Source organism: Melozone crissalis, unplaced genomic scaffold (genome assembly GCF_028551555.1).
Source record: "Melozone crissalis strain CALT ecotype California unplaced genomic scaffold, PUWL_Pcris_2 ptg000044l_1, whole genome shotgun sequence".
Classification (NCBI taxonomy): Eukaryota; Metazoa; Chordata; class Aves; order Passeriformes; family Passerellidae; genus Melozone; species Melozone crissalis.
Genome location: NW_026535822.1, coordinates 4,056,765 through 4,076,431, shown reverse-complemented (window position 1 = coordinate 4,076,431; position 19,667 = coordinate 4,056,765).

Here is a 19,667-nt window from a genome sequence, read left to right as displayed (position 1 = left end):
CTCTTCCCGGGATGGGCACTGGCATGTGGGGATGTGCAATGCCAAGGGCAGGAGCATGGGGCGGCCCCTGCCAGGCTGCTGAGCAGGGACAAGGAGGCAATGAGGCCCCAGCCCTGCAAGGGTCACTTGTCCCCTCCTGGCCATGGCCAAAGTGCTGCCCAAGGTGGCTCTGGCAGGGCTGTCTTGCAGCTGCTGCCCATCCCTGTGCCCTGTGCAGCCCAGGCTGTCCCACGGTGTCCCTGCCCTGCGCCTCTGTCCCTGCAGGCTGTCGGCATCCCCCGGCTACCCCACCTGGCTGGGCCCTTCCTTTGCTGACAGCTCTGCCTCCTGCCTGCCTCTGCCTGCCCACACAAAGCCTGGGGCTGATACCAAAAAGGTTCATTCCATTTTTACCCTGCCTGTGAACTTTCAGCACAGGAACAAGGCATGCAGGGGCTGCTTTTCCAGCAAGGAGGAGTGGAAGAGAAGAAGAAGACATCTGATTCAAGGGTGCAGGGATAGAGGAATCAAGGAGTGAATCCGGGAACTTGGGGTGGGTTTTATGGAAATGGGTAAATTGTAATTCACATTTAGTGACTGTGTATAAGCAACACACTGGTAGAATTACATGTCCATGTAGGGTTGGGAGTTATCCCTCACCAGACCTCAGGCCTGAATAAATGACACCCTCTGAAATAGCAAATTAGTGTTATGGAGTCTTGTTCTGATATTTCGGAGATTTGCTGACCGTGGTTCCTCACAGACCCAAGGAGTCAGCTGTGACACTGTGGAACCCCATGGAACAAAGGGTCCATTGTGACACAGCAGAACGCCATGGAACCAAAATCCATTTTGGCACATTGAGGCCACATTGAACCAATGGTCCATTGTGATACTGCGGATCCAAGGAGACCATTGTGACCCCGAGGAATCTCTTGGAACCAAGGGGCCATTGTGACACAGCAAGGCCTGGTGGAACCATGGGTCCATGTCACATGGTGACACTGCAGAACCTCACGGAACCAAGGTGACCATGTTCTACTGCAGAGCCTCGTGGAACAAAGGGTCCATGGTGACACTGCAGAACCAAGGAGACTGCTGCTGGCAGTGTGAGAGCTCATGGAACCAGAGATCCATTGTGACACAGCAAGGCCTGATGGAACCAAGAGTCACTTGTTAAACTGTGTGGCCTCATGGAACCATGAGCCATTGTGACACAGCAGGGCCTCATGGAACCATGGAGGCCATTTTTACACTTGGAGGCCTTGTGGAACCAAAGGGCCATTGTGGCACTTCAGAGCCTTGTGGAGCCAAGGGGACCACGGTGACACTGTGGGGCTGCATAAAGCCAATGGTCTGTTGTGGCATGGCAAGGCCTTACGGGATCATGGAGACCATTCTGACACCACAGGCCTCATGCAAGCAAGGAACCATTGTGACACTGTGGGTTCTTGGCAGGCCAAGGAGCTGTTGGCACACTGTGTGGCACCATGGAACCAAGGAGGCCATTGTGACACTCCAGGGCCCCATGGAACTAAGGATCCATGGAACATTGCGGGACCCCATGGAACCAAAATCCATTGGGACATTGTGGGGCCTCATGGAATCCTGGGGCCCATGATGACACTTGGAGGCCTTGTCGAATCAAGGGGCTCTGCAGGGCCTCATGGAATCAAGGAGACTATTCTGACATTTTGAGTGCCCATGGAACCAAGGGTCCATTGTGACACTGTGGCACCGAGGAGACCTCTGTGACACTGCAAGGCCTCATGGAAGCAAGGGACCATTGTGACACTCTGGAGCCCCATGGAAACAAAAGGCCAGTGTGACGCATCTGGGCCTCATGGAACCAAGGATCCAATATGACACCTCACTGTGACACTGCAGAGCCCCATGGAAACAAGGGGACAGGGAACTGGTCTGGTTGGCTTGGCCTGACTGGTCCAACTGCCCTTGGCATGTCGGGGGTCTCTTCTCATGTACCCTTGAAACCCTGGGGCTCTGGGCTTTCCTTCAATTGGAAAAGAACTGCTCTTCTCATTCAAGCATCCATGAGCAAAAGGGGATTTCCCCTCCAAATTTCCCAATATCCAGGGATTGTTCCCAGACAAAAGCTGCCATTACCAACAAGTCTTGCTGACCTAGTCTTCCTGAGAGCTGGGTCTCACCTGCCCTCAAACACTGAGGCTCTGTGCTTTCCTTCCTATGGAAAAGAGCTGTCCCTCCTGCACAGGCACCCATGGCCAAAGCTGGTACTTGTCCTCCAAAATTCCTTCATTCAAGGGTTTTTTCTCTCAGACAAGATCTCCCAGTACAGGCAGGTCTGGCTGGCCTTGGCTTCTGGTGGTTGCCTGAATTCTGCCCTGAAACACTGGGGCTCTGCCCTTTCCATCCTAAGGGAAAAGAACCATCCTTCTTCTCCAGGTGCCCATGGCTGAAATTGGGATTCCACCACCAAAAGTCCTATATCCAATTATTGCTCCTACACAAAAGCTTCCATTACAGGCAGGTCTGGCTGGCCTTGGTCTCTGGTGCCTGCAGTTCATCAGCCCCTGAAGCACTGGGGTTCTGTGCTTTCCTTCCTATGGAAAAGAATCTTCTTATTCATCCACGGCCAAAATTGCTACTCCTCCTAAAATATTCACTACATGAAAGGTTTCTCCCAGACAAAACCTGCCAGCTCTGGCTGGCACTGTGGGCTCTGATGGCCACCTGTCATCTGCGCCTGAAACACTGGGGCTCTCTGCCTTCCTTCCCATGGAAATAGAACAGTCTCCTCATCCACGGTCATGGCCAAATTTGAGATTTGGCCCCTAAATTTCATGTATCCAAAGATAGCTCCCAATCAAAAGCTGCCAGGAGAGACAAGTTTGGCTGGCTTGGCCTCCCAGGGGCTGCTTCTCATCTACCATCAAACCCTGGGGCTCTCTGCTCTCCTTCAGATGGAAAAGAAATGGCCTTTTCATCAAGGGACCAGTGGCCAAAACTTGTATTCCACCTCCCAGATTCTGTGTATCCAAGGATTTCTCTCAGGCACAAGCTGCAATTCCAGAAACGTCTGGCTCTCCTTGGTCCTTGGTGGCCTCTGCTCATCTGCCCCTGAAACACTGGCCCTCTGTTTTCCTTCCAATGGAAGAGAATCGTTGTTCACATCAAAGTGCCCATGGGCAAAACTGAAATTTGGCCTAAAAAATTCTATCTATCCAAGGATTGCTCCAAGGCAAAAGCAGCCAGGACACACAGGTCTGACTGGTCTTGTCCTGAGGTGATTTTCTTAGACTATCAGCAGAATGTTTTCATTTGCCAATACCTTGGAGAGGGCTGAGAGATCTCCCAAGATGGGGTTTGGAGGCCTCAAGCACATGAGCACTGTACAGGGACAGTGGAGCTCTGTGCTCAGTGGGCTGGAGAAGGAGGACAGTAGAGGAGAGCCCTGGGAGGGACTGAACGGTGGTTTCAGAGATGGTGGATCCTTTTGACAAGGTAGAGAACAGACAGAGAAAGCAAGAATTAATGCAAAGGACAGATAGGGAGGGCCAGACAGGACCCAAAGAGAAAGGAATTTCCCTCCCAGGGCATGGCTGTGGTGCAGCACATCCCCCAGCAGGAGCCTGGAGCAGCCCCAGGCTCTGTGTGGGCAGGCAGAGGCAGGCAGGAGGCAGAGCTGTCAGCAAAGGAAGGGCCCAGCCAGGTGGGGTAGCCGGGGGATGCCGACAGCCTGCAGGGACAGAGGCGCAGGGCAGGGACACCGTGGGACAGCCTGGGCTGCACAGGGCACAGGGATGGGCAGCAGCTGCAAGACAGCCCTGCCAGAGCCACCTTGGGCAGCACTTTGGCCATGGCTGCTGGGCCTGGGCCTGAGGCAGGAGCAGGAGACAAGTGACCCTTGCAGGCCTGGGGCCTCATTGCCTCCTTGTCCCTGCTCAGCAGCCTGGCAGGGGCCGCCCCATGCTCCTGCCCTTGGCATTGCACATCCCCACATGCCAGTGCCCATCCCGGGAAGAGCCCTGAGCAAGGAGGGAGGGACAGGATCTGCCTGGCCAGGGGCTGGGGCTCAGCCCTTGGCCATTTGCATTCCTCAAATACATCCAGCTTTGCTCAGCACCAGAGACACCTTTGCCTTGTTTGTCCCCAGCTGTCATCACTGCCTCCAGTGTTCTGCTCTAACTGGAACCTGGGGACACTTTCTGAGTTGAGTTCCTCAGTAGAACCCATAAAAACTTCAAGAAAGTTCAGAGTTTCAATTTAACTTTGAGTGCTTGAGAAGTTTTTTGAACACTCTCTCACGGACTGAGTCTGATGTAAACAATACCAAAGCCCTGAGAGGGTCATTAAAGTCCTTGTGCTGTGTCTGTGCTGCTGAGCTGGGCTTGGCTCCTGGCCCAGAGGCAGCTCCTTGCAAACCAAGAAGAGCTTCAAAAAGACATTTCCATTTCTCCTGAGGAGCAGCTCCTCTCCCAGCCCAGCAGGGCAGGGGCACTGCCTGCAGCCACCCTGGGAACAGCACAGAGGCACAGAGAGCTTCAATCAGTCAGGGCTGGGAAGGTGCTGAGAAGTGCCTGGGGCACAATCGCTGCCAGCCCTTGGCACAGGAACCTCTGGCTGCAGGACAATGCAGCTGCAGCTCCTGGAGTGATCTCCTAAGCTGGAACATCCCAATGCCTGCAGACTCTGTGAGTAAAAGACTGAATATTTCTGGTGCAGGGGAGGTGAAATGCTCATGAAGCTTTGACATGCTGAGGAATGCTTGTCAGTCATAAAATATTTCCAATACAAGGATTTCATTAAAAATTAGAACATTTCCAAAGACTTTGTATTCAGTTTCCTAATATCGGAGAATGGCAGGGAGCGGGGGATTAATATTAAAGATTGATTATGAATTATTAATTATGAAATTTTAAAAGTTCCCAAGACATTGGAACTGTTATTTTTATGTTCTGTAGATTCACAGGAGATCCCTAATGTGCTTTCAGCCACTCTGCCCAAGCACAGCACCAGCATCCCCTTTGCTGGAGCCATCAGGCTCAGTCTGAGCTGTCCTTTCTCCCACTTCCAAACAGAACCTGCCCCAGCCAGTGCCCTGCAAACAGGCAGGGTTCTGTAGGGCCAAGCAGAGGGCACAGAGATTTGGGGTCTGTGAGTGCTGGCACAGAGAGATCAGGCACTGGGAAACACCTGCAGGAGGAAAATCTGCAGGAAGCAGAGAGAAGATCAGGCAATGAGAGGAAACAAAACCCAGCAATGCTGTGGCAGGGAGAGTTTAGAGATGCCCGCAGGATCCCCTCCAGTGCAGCCGCTCCCTCTGAACAAGCCCCCTCCCTCCTGTGCCCCAGCCCAGCCTCTGCCCTCAGGGCCGGGGCTCCAAGGTGTGCAGCCCCTCCTGTGCAGGCAGAACTGCAGCAGAGCCGTGGGGCAGCTCTGCAGCCCCGGGCCCAGTTCCCTCTGCAGAGCACAGGGCTGGGAGCAGCTGCCCGGCCCTGGGGGCTCTGGAGGGGGCACAGCTGGCTCAGGGTGACGCTGTCCCCAGTGCCCGGCTCTGGGCAATGCTGTCAGTGCAGCCAGGGAAGGAGCTGCATCTCCCTTCATCCAATGCCAGCATAAGGACACTTGGGAGTTTCTCTGAGATTTCAGCCCGAGCTGGGAGCCTCAATCGAGGGTGCAAACCTATCCTAGAACAACTTTGAGTTATAGGATTGATGGGGAAAGGCAGAGGTGTTGTGACACTGAAAGTGCTGATGGGTTGGTGGAATGAGCAACGTGAGTCCTTGGCTACAAAACTGAAGCTGGGCTGTGGTGGATCCATCTGCTCTCAGCAGTACTTGGGGGTTGGTAAGAGAAACTTGGGAGTGTGAACATTCTCCATTTAAGAAATTGAAAGCCCAGAGAAACTCAAAACAGAATGAAGTGACAGATCATCTGCTCCCAGTCTGCACTCACCATCTGGCTGCAGGGAACTCACTTTGTTCTACCAGAGGGCAGCAGAAATGCTGAGTGTATCTGATATTGAAGAGCAGGATAGACAGGGGGGGAGCTCAAAAAGAAAACCTCACAACTCTTAAACACAAAACAGTGTCTGTGTATGTTACAGTGGAGGGTGTATGGGAAATGCCTTTGATTTTGGTTACAGATATCTCCTCTGACTCGTCACTGTCCCTTTCTCCATGAACAGGTGCCCATGTGCTGCCACAGCAAATGTCCAACAGCAGCTCCATCAGGCACTTCCTCCTGCTGGCATTGGCAGACACGGGACAGCTGCAGCTCCTGCACTTCTGCCTCTTGCTGGGCATCTCCCTGGCTGCCCTCCTGGGCAACGGCCTCATCATCAGCGCCATAGCCTGCGGCCACCACCTGCACACGCCCATGTTCTTCTTCCTGCTCAACCTGGCCCTCAGTGACCTGGGCATGATCCGCACCACTGTCCCCAAAGCCATGCACAATTCCCTCTGGGATGGCAGGAACATCTCCTACTCAGGATGTGCTGCTCAGCTCTTTTTCTTTCTGTTCTTCATTTCAACAGAGTTTTATCTCCTGACCGTCATGTGCTACAACCGCTACGTGTCCATCTGAACCCCCTCCACTACGGGACCCTCCTGGGCAGCAGAGCTTGTGCCCACATGGCAGCAGCTGCCTGGGCCAGTGCCTTTCTCAGTGCTCTGCTGCACACAGCCAACACATTTTCCCTGCCCCTGTGCCATGGCAATGCCCTGGGCCAGTTCTTCTGTGAAATCCCACAGATCCTCAAGCTCTCCTGCTCCAAATCCCTCCTCAGGGAAGTTGGACTCATTGCTGTCAGTGCCTGTTTAGCACTTGACTGTTTTGTCTTCATTGTTTTCTTCTACGTGCAGATCTTCAGGGTTGTGCTGAGGATCCCCTCTGAGCAGGGACGGCACAAAGCCTTTTCCACCTGCCTCCCTCACCTGGCTGTCGTCTCCCTGTTCATCAGCACTTGCACATTTGCCTACCTGAAGCCCCCCTCCATGTCCTCCCCATCCCTGGATGTGGCCCTGTCAGTTCTGTACTCAGTGGTGCCTCCAGCCCTGAACCCCCTCATCTACAGCCTGAGGAACCAGGAGCTCAAGGCTGCGGTGTGGAGACTGGTGACTGCATGCTTTCAAAAACATTAAACTGCTGGGCAATATCTGCAAATAACTTGCAATCAAAGTCATCTTTGCTACTTCTTGTTGACTTCATTTTAGAGTTTCTTTACCTTTGTTTTACTTTTTTCTTATTGTCCAAAAAGAAATGTCATTGTTTGTTGCATTGGTCATTTTGTTCCTCTCCACCATCCCTGTGGCCACAGACTGTGGCAATGAGGGGTGACGGAGATTGCGGGGAGAACGACCATCCTCTAATGCATTGAGCTCCCCGTGGTGTTCGCAATCCCTGAAAGCGTTCGCTATCACGTCCAGGGGTCAACCATTTGTTGGAGATGAAGGGAGAACGACCATCCTATAATGCATCGAACTCAACTTTATTGATCAATCAATCACCTTAAATAACAAAGTTAACGAACTTCATGCATATTGTGTAATCGAATTTCATGATAGGCTAACAGAGAAATTTCTAACCACTCCTCTTGTTTTAGAATACCTACAATTGTTTATTAAAAACAGAACCAGAGTTCCCAAAACTTCTTCATCAGTTCTCAGGGTGCCAGCTTTTCCCAGAGACGGTGTTCTTCTTGTTATGGGAAGACAGCCTGAGAACATTATTGTTTATAAAGAGAGTCTAATTGTTTATAGAAATCAGAAGGCTGAGAACTGTTAGAAACTGCTTTACTTTTCTCTTCTACTTTTCTCTCAATTGTATGTCTCATGGCCCTTTTCTTCAAGCCATTCTTGAAAAACTCTCCAACATTTCCCCTGTTTTTTTTCTTTGAGAGAAAAGAGGTTAGCTTGCCAGGTTTTCTCTATCATCCTACTAACTATCTTTTGGATACAACTGTAGAAGCAAGGTAAGATACTTAAAAGCAATAAAAGTACACCTAATATCCCTATAGCATATATTACAAGGTTTCTTAACCATGGACCCAATCCTAAGCTCTTAAGCCGTTCATCAATTCCCAATTCTTTTTTCTTCCTTAAGGCTGTTAAGCCCTAGTCGTAGCTCTTTTAACTTAGCATGAATAGATACAGAATGATCAGATAAGTTCATGCAACACATCCCTTCAAACTCTTCACAACCATGGCCTTGTGCTAGCAGTAAAAAGTCTATAGCAGCTCTATTTTGTAAAATAGCGTAATTAACACTTTGTACATCTGCAGTTAACATATCTAATATCTGTGATGTCTTATTCAATTTCACCCTTAGCCCAACACCCTATTTGTTTTGCTAAAGTCATTGCTTTGCTTGCAGCACCCCATGGTAGGAGAGCTGAAACCATCACTTGTTTAAATTTACTCCAGAACAACGGATCTCCTGTTTGACCACAGTCTAAGTTATGTAAGCTGCGCCTTTTCCTGCGAGTTTTATGACTTAGTTGCATCAGCACAGATATGTTAGGGTGGAATAATGATAACTTGCCTAAATAGCAAGGTCCACCCTGCGGTTGGGCTGGTATTCCATTCCAGGCTCTATCTCCACAGATTAGGAATATTCCTGTGGGTAATTTCTTAGGTGTCATGATACTAGAGCCTTTACACTGGTTATAAAGTTGTTTGGACACTATTTCCGGGCTTAGAGATGAATCCAGAGTAGCTTATGTCTGTTTATGCTGACTCATCTTTTGAAAATTAGAGTAATCAAAGCTGTAACTCCTCCAAGGCTGAGACAAAGCAATGACTGATTAATCTGTCTAGCAAGGGTTATCCATACATTATCTCTAGGTTGACTAAAATGTGCTACCTTTAATTCTTCAGCTACTACTATACTAAGCAATATAACAAAAGTGAACTTTATTTTTCTGTTTTTATATTGACCTTCATTTTTAACCTTATTGTTCCTGACACCTGAAATCCACACCTTTGTAACCTTCTAATGCAGTTATCTAATGCTTGATTGGGATCTCCTCTTATAGGACCTACAACAGAATGTTGCGTTAAAGGCACCAGTTTTCTACACCCTATCGAGGCTATATATGATGCACTTTGAGCTTTAACCCCTTTCAAAATACACTGTACCTCTCACCGATAATAAGCTAAGATTTACTGCTCATGAGATTCGAAAAGGTCTAAAGCTGAGGCAGTGTTTAGCTCTGTCTCATTCCGTAGTGCCCACTCCCAATTATATTCCCAGGTCGTCCGGCAACGGCGTGTTACGGCCTTATCAGGCATTGCACGACAGGCGGTAATTGGACTAAGAAAAGAAAGCTGTTAGCTGTTCTCATTCATGCGAACCTGGAGAGGAGGTGAAAAAGTCTGAAAATGATCCTTTCTGTCCTTGAGAATTTCACATCCACCCTTTTTCATGGGTCTCTCAGAAAGGTTCAAAGTCAGTTTTCAGTCTGTAATCCTTTTGTCATTTGGCTCAAATGGCATCAGCTGGGCGATTCTCAGTCCTTTGTTCATTTTTGGAGTGGTGAAAAAGTAGTATGCATTTAAAGCACTTAAAATATTTAACTTAAAATTTACAGAACTGACAGAAAGATGTCATACAGCAGACTAGCAAGTAGGACAGAGACATCAGCACAGAGTAGAGGGCACATATCTTGGTTTTCACATTGGCCAATAAGAAAGCACTCTTTTGCCCTTCTGACAATTTTGTCAGTCTTCATTACAATGGCTGAACAACTATGCTCACCACAACAGACACTTGCTTCACTGCTTGCAGACTACCTTGCAAATACAAGACAGAAACTGACAGAGTTGGAAATGTGCAACTCCCAAAAAAAAACCCAATCAAGCTTTTAAATGAAGGATAGAACAGGACTTTCAATTTAGATCCTGCTGAAAAATGAAGGCTCATACTCTACTGACTCTGCTTAAACTTTATGCCCCAAGAATTACTTTGTTTGTTTTCTCTTTCATCAATAATTCTGAACTGAAAGCAGGACTAGAGTTAGACCATATTAATAAGGTGCAACTTATCTTGAATTGTTAAGTCTAAGGATTTCTTTACAAAGTAAAGAATGCACAGATGTAATTCTAGGGCATACAAGAATCTTGTGAAAAAAAAAAGTAGTATTTCAGAAAGTATGTAATAATAAGACTTCCATTAGGACTTCCCAAAAGGCAGACAAGTCATCAGGTTTGGAAAATGCCTACGTATATTCATTAGAGTAAGGGCAAACATTTGTCATCTCGTATTTTTAAAACTGATAAACAGAGATCACTAGATAATTAACTTGCACACTTCTGTAAAAGCATGATCTGAGAAACTAAAGCTATTTCCCAGTAAGGAGTAGGACTTTCTGTAGTATCTTTTTTGCAAATAAATAGGACCCCAGCAAACAAAAGATGCTTAGGGTTTTTTCCATTTTTATCTTTTTACTGGTGTGTTCTGTGACACAGACAATAAATACCATTGTAAGACCTATTTTTATCTAATAGAAACACTTGGAGCAAAACTTTAACAAATCTTCCTAACAAATGAGTATGGCTTCCAGCTTTCAGCTCCCAGTAGGAAATAATATTTGATTCATATTCAGAGAATTAATAGCCTTTACAATTGGAGACAGGATGTCACTTGAAGACTCATAACTTTTTTAAAAAAGTGTTCTGGAAGATACAGACTTAGAAAGCAGCAATAAATTAATGCTCCAAGAATTTTAGAATCTATGAAAGTAATTTACAGGATTAACTGCTTTGAGGAAATTATACCTAAAATAAATATACTAAATGGAATTATTAAAATAAAGTTAATTTCAGTTACTCATTCATCCTCTGGGAAGTCTAACAAGACTAATTATAGCAAACTTATTTGCAAAACATGTAAAATCACTTAAATCTAATAAAACTTATCTATAACAAAATTTAGCTGACTTTAAATTCTACATACCTCAACCCAATATAATCTAAACAGAATCCAGCTTTACCCAAAGTTAATAACACTCAAACTTAACAGAATCTAACTTAACTTACTTAACCACCTCAAATTAACAGGAGATAAACTTAACAGGACTAAACTTTAACAGTATTCAACATCCAATGGCACTCAACAGACAATTCAACTCAAACTACTTAATAACAGATAAAACTTACTATAGAAATAATATATAGCATTTACTATAACTTACTTACAGGCCTGATTCTAAAATATTAAGCTAAAATAACCTTTCTCATGTTTTTGCTATAGCATTTTTACACTTAAATACACCCAAACATAAGCTTACTCAAGGAATACCTGTGAAAAAATTCTTTTGAATTCAGTGCTTGCTTTTACATCTATCACATCTAAACAAAGCTTAAAGAATACAAAAAACACATTCATTACATCTTACTTCTACAATCACTTTAACACATCTTAACATCTTTAACTTTTTCAAAACACAGCTTTAGAGTCTGATATTCCACCGACTGAGCTATCCGGGCTTCTGATGTTTGCAGTCTCTGCTAATACAGATTCCAAGACAGCAGAACCAATGCTGAGCCAAATCGACTGAAATTTGACTCCCGCATTCACTACGCTGATCTGTCCTTCACAGTCTGTGCCGGGAAGAATAAAAGTCTCTTTAACTTCGCTTGTTTACCATCACTGGTCTCTCAATTTCAGCAGAGATCTTTCCGTTTTGTTGGCAAAAGTTCACCTTTATTACGGCTGTTAGGTCTTAAACTGTAGCTTTTGCCGACTGTGGGGGGAGGGAGAAACGCTCCCACTTGAAAAAGCGCTCCGGTCCTGTGGCGCTCGTGTCGGAGCGGGCGAAAACTCCCCCCTCGCGCTGGGCTCTTTGTTTACTCACTGTTTGCCGGCTGACTGCTGCAGGCACCGCTGCACGCGTGGCTCCCCCCGCGGTGGCGCGGCTTCTTCGCTCCCCCCGCGGCGCGCTTCGGTCGCTCCCGCCGCGGCTCCCGCGGCGGCGGCTCCTTCCGCGCGGCGGCTCCGCTCTCCCCGCCGCTGCCTCCGCAGCAATTCAGGCGGTCGCTCGCCGCGACTGCTCGCCGTGGCGGCGCGCCCGTGCCGAGTTCGGAGTAGCACAGCACCGCAAGCGCCATGAGCTGCGGCCGCTGTTTTGCACTCAGAGAGTTAGTAACACAGCGCACCGTACATCACTCGCCATGGCTTGCTTAGCTTCTTGACAGTTTTATCACTCTCTAAAGCAGCCTCTGACAATAAATCACCGAATTCACGCCATGCCGTTAAGTCGTAAACCTTATGGAAAATCCCTTTATCATAGCCCTAAGTCCAAAGTCCTGTTAATTCCTTTTGCCAATTCATTCCCTTAATTTGCCTTTTTTGCAAGAAAGTAATAAAAAGTTCATATGCGGCTTGCCGGTCCATGCCTATATAAATGAGCGCGCTCTGCAGCACCTCCGGCGTCGGCCACACGGACCAGCCAAGACTCTTCTATAAGGTCGCTTGGGGCACGGCACGTATCGGCGGGCTTCGTCCGCTTTGTTTTCGTGCTTATTGCCGTTCCGCAGCTGCTCCTCGGAACCTGGACAAGTCCTCACCTCCCCGTGGTTTTCACAATCCCCAAGAGCGTTCGTTCGCGTTTGTTATGCTCTATCACGTCCAGGGGTCAACCATTTGTTGGAGATGAAGGGGAGACGACCATCCTTTAATGCATCGAACTCCAATTTTATTGATCAATCAATCACCTTAAATAACAGTGCTAACGAACTTCATGAATATTCTGTAATCCAGATTTATGATAGGCTAACAAAGAAACTTCAAACCACTCCTCTTGTTTTAGAATACCTACAATTGTTTATTAAAAACAGAACCAGTGTTCCCAAAACTTCTTCATCAGTTCTCAGGGTGCCAGCTTTTCCCAGAGACGGTGTTCTTCTTGTTATGGGAAGACAGCCTGAGAACTTTATTGTTTATAAAGAGAGTCTAATTGTTTATAGAAATCAGAAGGCTGAGAACTGTTAGAAACTGCTTTACTTTTCTCTTCTACTTTTCTCTCAATTGTATGTCTCATGGCCTTTTTCTTCAAGCCATTCTTGAAAAACTCTCCAACAGTTGAGGGAGAGAGGCAGGGAGGGAACGGGTCCAGATCCAGTCCTTCCTGAAATGTGGTGTTTGCTGGCACTGCCAGTTCCCAAATCTTGATATTTCCCTATTCTGGCACAGCCCAAGTGCAGCAACTTGCTGGCAAAGAAAGCCAAAACCAAGGAAATACCTGGTACCTACAGCAACCCGATTTCGGGTTTGCTGACACCGCCAGTACCCAGATTGGGAATGTTTCAGATGCCTGCACAGCCTGATTCCAGCAGTCTGCTGGCACAGAAAATTAGCATCTGGCAATTTCTCAGTGCCAGCAAAACCTAAATGCAGCAATTTTCTGGCAAAGAAAGCCAGAACCCAGCAGCTTCCCAGTGCTGCCACCAGCACCATCCAGGTCTGGTGTTTGTTGCACAAGTGCCCAGATCTGGAAATTTCCCAGTGCTGGCACAGCCCAAGTGCAGCAATTTGCTGGCACAGAAAGCCAAAATCCGGCAATTTCCTGATGCCAATACAGGTGCCCAGACCTGGTGTTTGCTGCCACTGCCAGTGCTCACATCTGGATACTTCCCTGTTCTGGCAGAGCCAAGTCCAGCAATTTTCTGGTAAAGAAAGCCACAATCTGGCAATTCCCTGCTACCGTCATTGGCAATGCCAAGATCCGGTGTTTGCTGGCACCACCAGTGCCCAGATGCAGGAACTGCCGGGTGCCAGCACAACCCAAGTCTAGTAATTTTCTGGCAAAGAAAACCAAAACCTTGCAAATACCTGGTACATACAGCAACCCAATCTTGTGTTTGCTGACACCACAAGTGCTCAGATCCAGAATTTTTCAGGTTCCTGCACAGCATAATTCCAGCAATATGCTGGCACTGAAAGTTAACATCTGGCAATTTTCTGGTGCTGGCACATTCCCCACCCAGATCGCACTGCCAGTGCCCACATCTGGCAATTTCCCTCTTCTGGCACCACCCATATCCAGCAATTTGCTGGCAAAGAAAGCTCAGACCTGGCAATTTCCCCTTGCTAGCACTGCCCAATCTGGAGTTTTCTGGCAGCAGGATCCCAAGAAAGAAGGAAGAAAAGAAGAAAAGAGGAAGGCATCCAGATCCAGTCCTTCCTGGAGCCTGGAGCCTGATATGGGCTGCTTGCTGGCACTGCCAGTGCCCAGATCTGGAAATTTCCCTATTCTGACACAGCCCAAGTGCAGCAATTTGCTGGAACAGAAATCCAAAACCTGTGGCAGCTTCCTGCTACTGGCTCTGGCACTGCCCCCACATCTTGTGTTTCATGTAACCAGAACCCAGATTTGGAAATTTCTCAGTGCCAGCAGAGCCCAAATCTGGCAGATTTCTGTCGCTGGCAATGACATCACCCTGATCTGGTGTTTGCTGACAGCGCCGGCGCCCAGATCTGAAAACTTTCTGGTGCTGACACAGCCCAAGTCCAGTGATTTGCTGGCACAGAAAGCCAAAGTTTGGAAATCTGCAGGTTCTGGCTCCAGCACCATCCAGATCTGGTGTTTGCTGGGACCGCTAGTGCCCAAATTTGGAAATTTCCCGATGCCTTCACAGCCCAGGTCTAGCAATTTGGTTTTAGCTAGCTTAGGCAGAGAAGTTCCTTGGACTGTGACTTTCCTTTTTCTTGGAACTGTTTAAACCTGCTCTGGACTGAAAACCCAGAAAAACACCGGCAGCTCACACCTGTGGCCCCCTGAGCTCTGGGACGCTGCATTCCAGCAGCAGAGGGAATCAGGAGAGACCGAGTGAGCCAACTACAACCCACAAAAAGGACTTCCTGAATTTGCCATTTCTTCAGCACTGTCAGAGGTTTTATTTAATATTATTCATTTTTCATGCTTGTGAATGCTTCGCTTGTTAAATAAACTGTTTTTTTCACTTTTCTCAAGGGAAGTCTTGTCCTGACCTAGTAGGGGGAGGGGGCTGCTTGAACTTGCTTTCTAGACGGACCCCTTTTGGAGGTTTCCTCCCAAAATTTGCCCTAAACCAGCACAAACAGTCACAATGAAAATTTCACCAGTGGCATAATTTCCTGCTGGCAATCTTGTGACAGAAGCTTGACCTTGTTCTTCATGAGAGATTCTTGTGAAGAGCAGACAGGAGAAGATTCCTGGAAAACTGAAACAGCTTTCCAGAAGGGAAATGAAAATGAAAGAAACAATCCAAGATGTTTTCCTCGATTAATTTCTATGTTCCCCTTTTCCATGTTGCACTACTTCTCCATCCCAGTAATTCTAGATGCATAGCACTTCTAAGATCTGTGACTTAGAGATTTTTACATGGTCTAAAATACCGTGAGCCACACACAGTTTTCCTTCCCCTGTTTTTACTGGAAAGCAACACTGGAGGTGTGAGTGCAGTGCTGGGGTCAGGAAGGAATCCTACCCCAAGGGAAGGTGGCCCGACAGTGTTTGACCCTCAGCAAGGACAATGCACAGCAGCAAGCGAGGGGATCGCTGTGCCAGTGCGCAGGAGTCAGGGCTCTGCATCCGGGCTCAAGGCTGCAAAGTTCCCGTGTTTGGGCAGACGGAGGGGCTGCCCCCGGGGCGCGCGGGGCTCGAACGTGGGGCTCGTGGGGCGAGCGGGAAACGGACACGCGGACGAACGGCCCCGGTGCTTCAGTTGCAGCGGCGGCAGCGGCAGCAGCAGCGGCAACAGCGGCGGCAGCAGCAGCGGAAGAAGCAACAAAAACAGATTCGTTTTCTCTCTTTCTTTCTCTTATTCTCTTTCTTTCTCTCTCTTTCCCTTTCCCACTATCGGGCACCCTTCTCTCGGGGTCCCTTGCCCAGCGTCCCTCTCCCCTCCCCGCCTCCCCCCTCCCCGTGATGGGCCGGGCCATGCCCCCGGCCCGCCCCCGGCCCCGGGCGGGGCTGCCCCGTGCCCAGCCCCGGTTGTCCCGCCGCGGTCTCGCCTCCGCCCGGCTCTGGCTGTGCTGGCGGTGGCGCTGCCGGGCGGGCATCGGTGCCGGGGGCCGGGGCGGCATCGCCGCCCTTCGGCTCCGCCTGGCCCGAGCCCGGCCCCGGCCCCGGCCCCGAGGCAGGCTCCAGTCCCGGTCCCGGTCCCGGCCCCGGCTCCTCCCGGGGCCCGCGGAGGACACACGCGGCGCGGCCGCTCCCGCCGCCTCCGCTGCGGCTTCCCCGGCCCGAGCTCCGCCGCTCGGCAGCGCGGCCGGCGGCCCCGAGCCTCCCGTGCCGCGTTCCGAAGATGGAACGCCTGGGCATGGCCGGCCTGGGGCGGGTGAGGAGCGCTCGGGGGCCGTTGCTGGCCCCGGGCCGAGCGCTGACAGCCGCGTCCCGCCCGCAGGGACGGCGCAGGAGGCCCTGCAGGAGCGGCACCGGCTGGGCTCGCTGCTGGGGCGCGCTCCAGGCACAGCTATGGAGCAGAGAGCCCCGGGAGTGCCCAAGCTGGCCTGGGTGGAGACGGAGGAAGAAGAAGGCCCTGGAGCTACCCCAGGGCAGGAGATGGAAGAGGTGGTGCCATTCATTCCACCGCAGGAGGGTGAGTGGCAGAGCTGGGCTGCAGGGCTGGAGCCTGCAGCCAACTTGGCCCCATCCCACCCCATCCCACCCCATCCCATCCCACCCCATCCCACCCCATCCCATCCCATCCCCTGCGGACATGCCCACAGACAGGACAGAAGAGGGCCCGGGCAGACACCCCGCAGTGGCCGTGCTCCATCCCCTGGGGCATCCCGGGCTCTCTCTGCCTGGGGATCGCAGGGCTAGGCCGTGTTCTCCGGCCTGTCCTGCAGCCCCTCAGCTCTGGCTGTGCTCGCTCTTTGCCAGATGCTGCCCCGGAGCGCACACAAGAGCAGGAACGCACCCGTGGCCTCTTCCAAAGGACAGCGCAGGTACCTGCAGCCACCCCCACCTGGGCTGGGCCTGCTGTCCCTGCTCAGCCCAGCACTGTGTGTGTGGAGCACTCCATGCAACATCCCTGGCTTCTTGCCCTTCTGCTACAGATGGTTGGCAAATTCATGAAGAGGATTCGGGAGGAAGAGACCAGCGTCATGGGCACTGTGCTCAGAGCGTACCCTCCCATCTTCAAAACCAACACCAGTGCTGCCCTGCTGGATATGCTTGTGGAGGAGGGTCCTTCCAGTCCAAAGCAAGTAAGCAGACTGTGGCCTGACTTCCATCCTCCCAGCAATTGCTTGGCCTCCCAAGCCACGCCTGCTGCTTACTGTAAGCCTTGAGGCCATGGCAGTGTGGTGGCAAGGGAAGTACTTTTCTGGGGCAGCTGGGCACGACTCCCTCTGGCAGCTTTCCAAGTCTCCCCTGCATTCTCCAGGTGCCTGCCATGGTCAGGTACATCCACCAGTGGCTCGTGGCCAATGATTCTGCCGAGCACAGGCTGGACAAGGCCCTGCTGAATCTCACCAGAGCACACCCGGATGATGCAGTGGTGACGCTCCTGCGTGTGGCCCCGTCCTGTGACAGGTATGGGGCCCACCTGCCCACAGGGCTCAGGCCTCCCCAGCCCATCAGCCTGTACTGCCTGGCCCAGGTGTGTGACCAACAGAGGCTTCCAGGGCCCTCTGGATGCTCCCTTTCCCAGCCCTGCCAGGCCAGCCCCTGAGCCTGCTGCCGTGCTCCCTTGCTGCCTCTCAGGGCTCTGTCCCCACAGGGCTGGGCTGCCTGTCTGCTGCTGGCAGGGGGGCAGTGGGCAGAGGCAGAGCCGGTGGTCAGCCCGGGCCCCTAGGGATGCCCAGGCCACGGTGCTGTGTCTGAGACCCACCCTGAGACACAGCTCTAACCCTGCAGAGCTGCCATCACCATGTGGAAGACCATCATGTTCTCCCCCAGGACTGCAGAGCCAGTGCAGCTGATACTCCTGGATGTGCTGGGGAGCTGGCCAGAGCACAGCACATGCACCTCCAGTGGGGATGAAACGGGTGTCTTTGGCCTGGCTGTGAGTTTCTGTAACTGGCCGTTGCTGGCCCCAAGGCTGCCTCTCCAGCAGCTCTCCATCCTCCTTCCCCCACTGCATCTCCCTGCCTCAGGCGCTGGCCTGAAACCTGGCCCAGGGGCAGCTTCAGGCCCACCAGGCCCCGTGCTCCCCCTGCCATGGTCTCTCCGGGCCTCTCCCTCCCCTGCTCGGGCCCTGCCACATGGACCCCTCGGCACTGAGCGCTGTCTCGGGGGGCTTTGTCCCTTGCAGGCAACCGTGGTGATGTGGAAGATCCTCCAGGAGCCCCGTGTCCCACGTGTAGTGACGCTGTATTTCCCCCACCTGTTTGTGCATCTGCTCTTACAAGTGTTCTTCAGCACAGAAGAGATGCCAGAGGAGGTGGATACCTTCTGGAAGAAATGCCAGGAAGAGCATGGCCTTGCCACCAGCCCCAACAGGTGCTCCATCCCACTCCTCCTGTCCCTGCCATGTGGCCTGCAAAGGAGCCAGTGCTGCCAGTGTGACCTGGGCTTTGCTCTCTGCACACAGGTTTGCAGTGCAGACCCTGAAGTCCCTCCTCTGCCTTCTCCAGTGTGAGCAGGTGGTGGTGTCAATGGAAGGCAAGCGTGGCTGGGACACGCTGCTCTGCGTTGATACCCACCACTCTGCCGTGGCTCTGCTGGCCGGGTGAGACCCCCCTTCTCCCCATTGCTCCTGGCATTTGTGCCCCGTGCCTGGGCTGTCCCACACAGTCCCCGTGGCTGGGGCCAAAGGGATGAGGGACAGCCAAGCAGACTGGAAAAGGCTGGGAAAGGAGGCTGCCTAGGAGCGGCCACATCTCAAAAGGCCCAGGTCCTCAGGCAGGGTGGTGGGGAAAGACAAGAACCGTGTGAGTCAGTGCTGGGAGAGGCTTCCCCGCCCCTGCGCCCCAGCTCAGGATCTTAATGCCATTTTCTGCCTTGCAGGGAGATGCGCCATGCATCCAGGCCCTTGTGTAAAAGGATCTTATGCTGCCTCCTTGACATGCTCAGTGAAGAGATGCCATACTGGGATTTCCCTGCCCTGGCATTCCTTGCTGAGGTGAGCCTGAAGGCCAGCATGACCTGGCTGAGCTGCCTCCCAGCTCTCTGCCCTCTCGTCACCACAGACGCCTGGGACAGTGCCCGTGCCCTGTGCTGCTGCCTGGGCCCAGCCCTGTGCGGCTCCGGGCTCCTGCCAGCCGGCTCCCCTGTCACTGCCCTGTGCCTTTCAGGTCCTCGAGTGCCTGGACTTGAGGGAATGCAGGGACAGCATCATGGATGTCTTGTCATGGCAGCTGCGGAGGGAGCGTGCAGACATTGGCAGCCAGCTGCTCAGGGCCCTCCTCCCGCACAGGGACCATTCCCCGCTGGTGAGAAGGGGGCAGTGGCCGAAGCTGTGCAGGCAGCGTGGGGCTGGGCAACGCAGTCGCTTGGCCCTGCGTGGGCTTCGGGCACTGCGGCAGCTGCTCCCAGCTCTCCTGCCTCCCGCTTCAGCTTCCCCAGTGCTTCAGGACAGGCCTTTGGCCTCTGGGCCGTGTGGCAGCAGGGTGGCCTTTCACAAACTTGCCTTCCACGCAGGCCGAAAGAATGCGGGGCCTGACTGAAGGGCTCGTGGAGCTCCCGCAGGTCAGGGTGACCAGCATGCTACTGGACTATCTGTTCCTGGATAATGGTGCCCCGATACCCAGCCCCATGGCCCTGCAACTGGCTAAGG